Below are 5,887 nucleotides of genomic sequence, written 5' to 3'. Positions count from 1 at the left end.
TGTGTGTGTGTGTGTGTGTGTGTGTGTGTGTGTGTGTGTGACCAGTGGACAGAAGAGGGTGTCGGATCCCCTGGAGATGGAGTTATCCACAGTCCTGAACCACCTGCAGTGGATGCTGGGAAGGAATCAAATTGCCTCCCCTGGAAGAACAGCAAGTATTTCTCATTACCTGCTGAGCCACCGGTCCAGCCTACTCTGTATTTTTTTGTTATCCGGTGAATTAGTCTAGAAGCATTTTATCAGTGTGAAGCTTATGTTTTTGCTTTCTTTCTCCTGTTTTTTTCCTCCTTCCTTTTTTCTATGGTGTGTGTGTGTGTGTGTGTGTGTGTGTGTGTGTGTGTGTACATGTGTGTACATGCATGTGGAAACCAGAAGTTGACATCAGGTATTTTTCTCAGTCATTTCTCTGGACATTTTTCCTTTGTAAAAGATTTTTTTTTGACATGTGAGCGTTCACGCAAATGCATGTACATGCACCACATGCATGCCAACACTGGCAGAGACGGAAGAGGATATCAGATGCCTCAGAACTGGAGTTCCAGGTGCTTATGAAGAGACAAGTGTGGATCCCAGGGTCCACACCCAGGTCCCATGCAGGAGCAGCAAAGTTAAGATGCTCTTAACTCAGAACCGCCCCCTCTCCAAGTCCTCCAGACACTTTGTGAGGCAAGATCTCTCCCTGAACCTGGCTGACTGGTTTGCTAACTTGCCTGGCCTTTGAGCCCCAAGGATCTTGCCCCCACCTCCACAGCTCTGGGTCATAGGTACACCTCCTGCACCTGGTTTTTTGTTTGTTTGTTTTTGTTTTTTACATGAATTGCTGGGAGCTAAAGTCAGACCTGTGTGCCCTGTGTGGCGGGCAATTTGTCCACTGATTCATCTTGCAATGTTTTCTCCTTTCTTGGCAAGACAGTGCTTTCTTACTTCATTTGGCTTAGCATTTAGTTTTCAGACTTTGATGACCATTAGATAGTTGCTAAGTAAATTAATCTGGTAATATCAAATGTTGATAATACGATTTTTTTTTAAATTGAAACATCTCTATCTACAACGAGAAATATCTAATCTATCATGGGATTCTTCAATAGTCCATATATCAAATGCTTAGATACTTTTAAGACAAAATCAACGATGAGGGACTGGAGAGATGACTCAGAGGTTAAGAACGCTGACAGTTCTTCCAGAGATCCTGAGTTCAATTCCCAGAAAGCACATGGTGACTCATAACTATGAGGTCTGGTACCCTCTCTGACCTGCATGCATACATGCAGACAGAACACTGTATATACATATAATAATTAAAAAAATTAAAGATGACTTCAGAGACTATTATTATGCTGTTGTTTTGAGATAGAATATCCAGGGCTGTATTCCAAATGGCTACATTATATAGCAAAGGATGACCTTGAACTTAGGATCCTCCTGCCACCAATTCCCATGTGTGTGTGTGTGTGTGTGGAGAGGGGGGGGGAATAGGCAGGTGCCCTTCCCTGGTTTCTTCATCCTCTGCAACTTGCTTTAGAGTGCTACATTTGTTACAGTTGATGAGCATATACTGACAATTGGTATCAGCCAAGTTCTCTTGGTTGTAACACATTCTTGCTGTTAGGACAGATGGGAGGAAACGCTATCATATACTTCACAGGTCAGAGGGCACCAACCAGCATGCCCCGTTCTCTCAGTCTCCTTCTGTATTTATACACAATGCCCCAGAGTCTTAGTTGTGTTTGTGAGTTTGTGATTTGAGGCCTGGGAAGATGGCTCAGCAAGTAAAAACATTTGCTCTTCAGGCATGAAGACCAGAATCAGATAGATCTCCAGCACCTGTATAACAGTCTGGTCAGTAATGGAGGTCCTCCTGTAATCCCAACCCCAGGAGGCAGATATGAGGGACTTTTGCTTTGCAAGTTCCAGGCTCAGTGAGAGACCTTACCTCAATATACAAGGTGGAAAGTGATTGTGTGCACATGCACGCACACATACCTGCATAGCTGTACATCCTAAGATGTACACATGATATATACTACATAAACATATACATATAAAGGACAAAAGAGAAAAAAAATGTGCTCTGGGTTGGGGAGATGGCTCAATGGGTAAAATTCTTTATGTACAAGCATGAAGACCATAGTTCAGATATCTAGCACCCACATATATGCGCATGGTGGCCCGCAGTGCATAAGAGGTGGAGAAGAAAGCCAACTGACTGACTACACAGTCTAATCAGTGAGCTTTGGGTTCAAATTAGAGACTCTGCCATAGTGGCAGGGAGAAACTGAGGAAGACACTGGGCATCAACTTATGACCACCACACATGCACACTCATGTGAGCTCACACACACATCAACACACACACCACCCACATGCAGGCATATGAGATGAACATACTTTGAAGCATCTGCAAGTCACTTTAGTTGGCTTCAGTACAGATGAAGAGAAGGAAGGATGCAGGCTGAAGTCGAGGACAGGAGAGTCAAGGATGCCCCAGCCTTCCATGGTAATAGAGGAGATGGAATTCAAATCCTTAAACTTGAGGTGTTTAGGAATTATGAAATAGGAGCTGGAGAGATGACTCGGTGGTTAAGAGCACTGACTGCTCTTCCAGAGGACCAGAATTAGATTCCCAGCAACCATCCCTTAGCTCATAATCATCTGGAACTCCAGTTGTAGGCAAACCAATGCCCTCTTCTGGCCTCCATGGAAACCAGACACACAAGCGACACATAGGCACCTAGGGAGGCAAAACACTCATACACAGAAGTAAAAATAAAATCTAAAAATTAAAAGAGTAGAGGAGCTCGGAAGACAGCTCAGTTATTGCTGTGCAAACGTCAAAACCTGAGTCCAAGTCCCCAGCTCCCATGTAAGGCACAGCTGTCACCCCAGTGCCACAGGGGATAGAAACAAGAGGACAGCTGAGACTTGCTACCTGTTAACCCCAAGGCTTGCCCACTCTTGGATTCAGTGAAAGACCTTATTTCACGAGAATGAGGCAGAGAACAAGTGGGCGAGAGCAAGCACCTCACCGTAGTCCACGCATGTGTGCCGCACAAGCACACGATGAACTTTGATGCCTGACGTGTGAGCTATGGAAAGATGTAGATCAGAGAAGAATACTTGCCAGCTATGTTCAAGGCTCCTGGCAAAAAAAAAAAAGATGTTAAATATGACTTCAATTTTTTATTTGAGCCACTGGGTGGGAGGCAGAAAAGTTTGTGCTTGTTTTAAGTAGCATTTATTACAACTACAGATTTATATTTAAGACTTTGAGCTTGTTATACAACCCAAAGATGACCTTGAATTTCTGATCTTCCTGTCTCCTCCACCTCCCATGTTCTGGGATTACAAGTGTGCCACCAGACTGAGGTTTATGCGGTGGTGAGGTTGGAACTTCAGGCTCTGTGCATGCTAGGTAAGTATTCTACCAACTGAGCTGCATGCCAGCCTGGGAAGTATTAAGTTTAAAATGTTTATGAGGTTTATCCCAGTTACATACATCGTGTGGTGCTTGAGAAATAGCTACGGGTGAGGGTTTTAAGCCATTTGCATGATATCGGAAATTTGAGCCATTGAGGAAAAGACGTTCTTCTGGAAGGGTAGAGACTTGGTTAGAACTCCAGAGCATTTGGGGCACTTGGGGAACTCCAGTCACAGAAGCAGGACCATGTCATTCAACACAAGGCAATGGGCAATGGAGAAGTGTGAGAAGGGGCTAAGGAGACATCTCAGTGGGACTCAGAGGCGTGAAGACCTGAGGCAGATTCCCAGACACCCTGAAAAGCTAGACATGTTTGCATGTGTCTGCAACCCAGCTAGGCATCGTGCCATGTGTCTGCAACCCAGCTAGGCACAGTGCCATGTGCCTACAGTCCCAGCACTCTTATGATGAGATAGGGGACAGGAAAAATCCCAGGAGACTTCTGGCCAGCCAGCCATCTTAACAAAGGAAGCACCAGGAAAGAGAGCCTTATCAAGATATAAGGTGAGACTGCCACCTGAGGCTGTCCTCTGACCTCCACACACCTGTTTGTGGAATGTTCCAACACACACACACACACACACACACACACACACACACACACACACACTTAAAAAGAGAGAGTTTAAAGAAAGAGAGGCTGGAGAGATGGCTCAACACCCATACTAAATGGTTCACAACCAACTGTAACTCTAACTCTGGGGATCTGACACCTTCTTCAGGCAAAGGTGTCAGACACTTATAAATTAAAATCTCTTAAAAGGAAAGGTGGAGAAACTGATACTTGTACCCCTGAAGGCAAATATTAAAGCTAAGATTTTTGTATGGGTCCAAAGATGTCTTGGATGGAGTTGGGGAGGAAGCCCCACTGAGCCAAGGGAGCTAGAAACAAACCTGTCAAGTCAGCTTTTGAAATTCTCAGCAACTGAGATCAGAGACAGAGAGGTGTCAGCTACAGCTGAAAGCAAGACTTGGAGAAAATGTCAGCTTCTTTATTAATTAGGGAAGCCACTGTCAGCAGGAGGCAAGGAGCCAGGAGAACAGGAGGATGGAGATGGTCAGGGAGGATGGAGCACAAAGGGAGGGAGGAGAAAGCAAGGGTTTGGATGAGGTGCGCTTGTAGGTTTGCCAGGAAAGAAAAAAGAGAAAAAAGAACAAAAGGAGAAAAAGGAGGTGGGGCAGTTCATGAAGACAGCACAGCTTGAAAAGCGCTAGCACGCAGAGTTCTGGGTTCCATTTTCAGCTCCATAAAACTGGGCGTGGTGGTGAGCACCTGTAACCCTAATACTTGCCAGGCAGAAAAGGGGGTGGGCATCTACTGGGAGTGGGTTAAAGTATGTTTGTGGGGATGACGGTTAGGAGGCTCGATAGCACAGATGAAAGGCCCGTGTCACCACCTCCAAGATTGGAGCTAAGAGAGATAAGTGCACAGACAGGAAGTATTTTATTGTCCGTTTGGGATCAACAACCTTAAAGGGGGTAAAATAAAGCCGAGTGACGCAGGATTTAGACCATACAAAGAGTGCGGACGCTTCGTGCCTGCTGAGAACTGTCACAGCTCTGCAGTGTTACAGCTCCAAGCTCTTGGGGGCATCTGGGAGTGCTAAGCAAGAGTGGTCCTTATCAGAGCAAACCTGCAGGCTACAGACAGGAAATGGCAAGGGAGTGAACACTGCAGCCAAGGAGCAGTAGCTCTCCTACAGGGTCAGGGCGTTATTGCCATGGAGATAACACAAAGCCGACTGACAGACGCACTGCCTCATCTGATTCACATTTCTGTTGTAGGGTACATTGGTTTACTTGATTTCACATAATAAGAAAAGCTAATAATTTTAGCCCACCAAGTTTGATTGGAAAGATGCTGACAAAAAGTCTCTAACCCTCAGCCCAGAGAAAGTTATTTTTGTACAGCATTTTTTTTTCTTTGTTGACATTAAAATATCTGATTAATTAAATCGGAATTCTTTAGTCTTAACAATGTGTTTCTTGGAACAGTTACTTTGAGATAATGTAGTAAGGAATTTGGAAAACAGCCTTTTGTTTATGAAGGAAGTGCTAACAAAATCTCAGCATGTTTATTAATGTACTTTCCCCCCTTGCAGAACACATTCCACTGTTTCTACATCAACATGTCTGAATCCGAAGTGACCATTATCCCTAGTGTGTGTTATAAAGCAAAATACAAAGTACTTACAACTGCCAAATAAGTAAGGGTTTGGGGGGCTTGTGAGTTTTAATTTCTTTTTGAGACAGGATTCCTCTGTGTAGCCATGGTTGTCCTGGGACTCTCTCTGTAGACCAGGCTAGCCTCAAAGTCACAGACTGCCTCTGCCTCCACAGTGCTGGGATTAAAGGCACGTGCCACTACCGACACACAAGTATTTGGGGGGGGGGGTTGTTTCGAGACAG

The sequence above is a fragment of the Mus caroli genome, chromosome 9, assembly GCF_900094665.2.
Source record: "Mus caroli chromosome 9, CAROLI_EIJ_v1.1, whole genome shotgun sequence".
In the NCBI taxonomy this organism is placed as follows: Eukaryota; Metazoa; Chordata; class Mammalia; order Rodentia; family Muridae; genus Mus; species Mus caroli.
The sequence above is the reverse complement of the archived record's forward strand: the minus strand, read 5'-3'. Positions refer to the sequence as shown.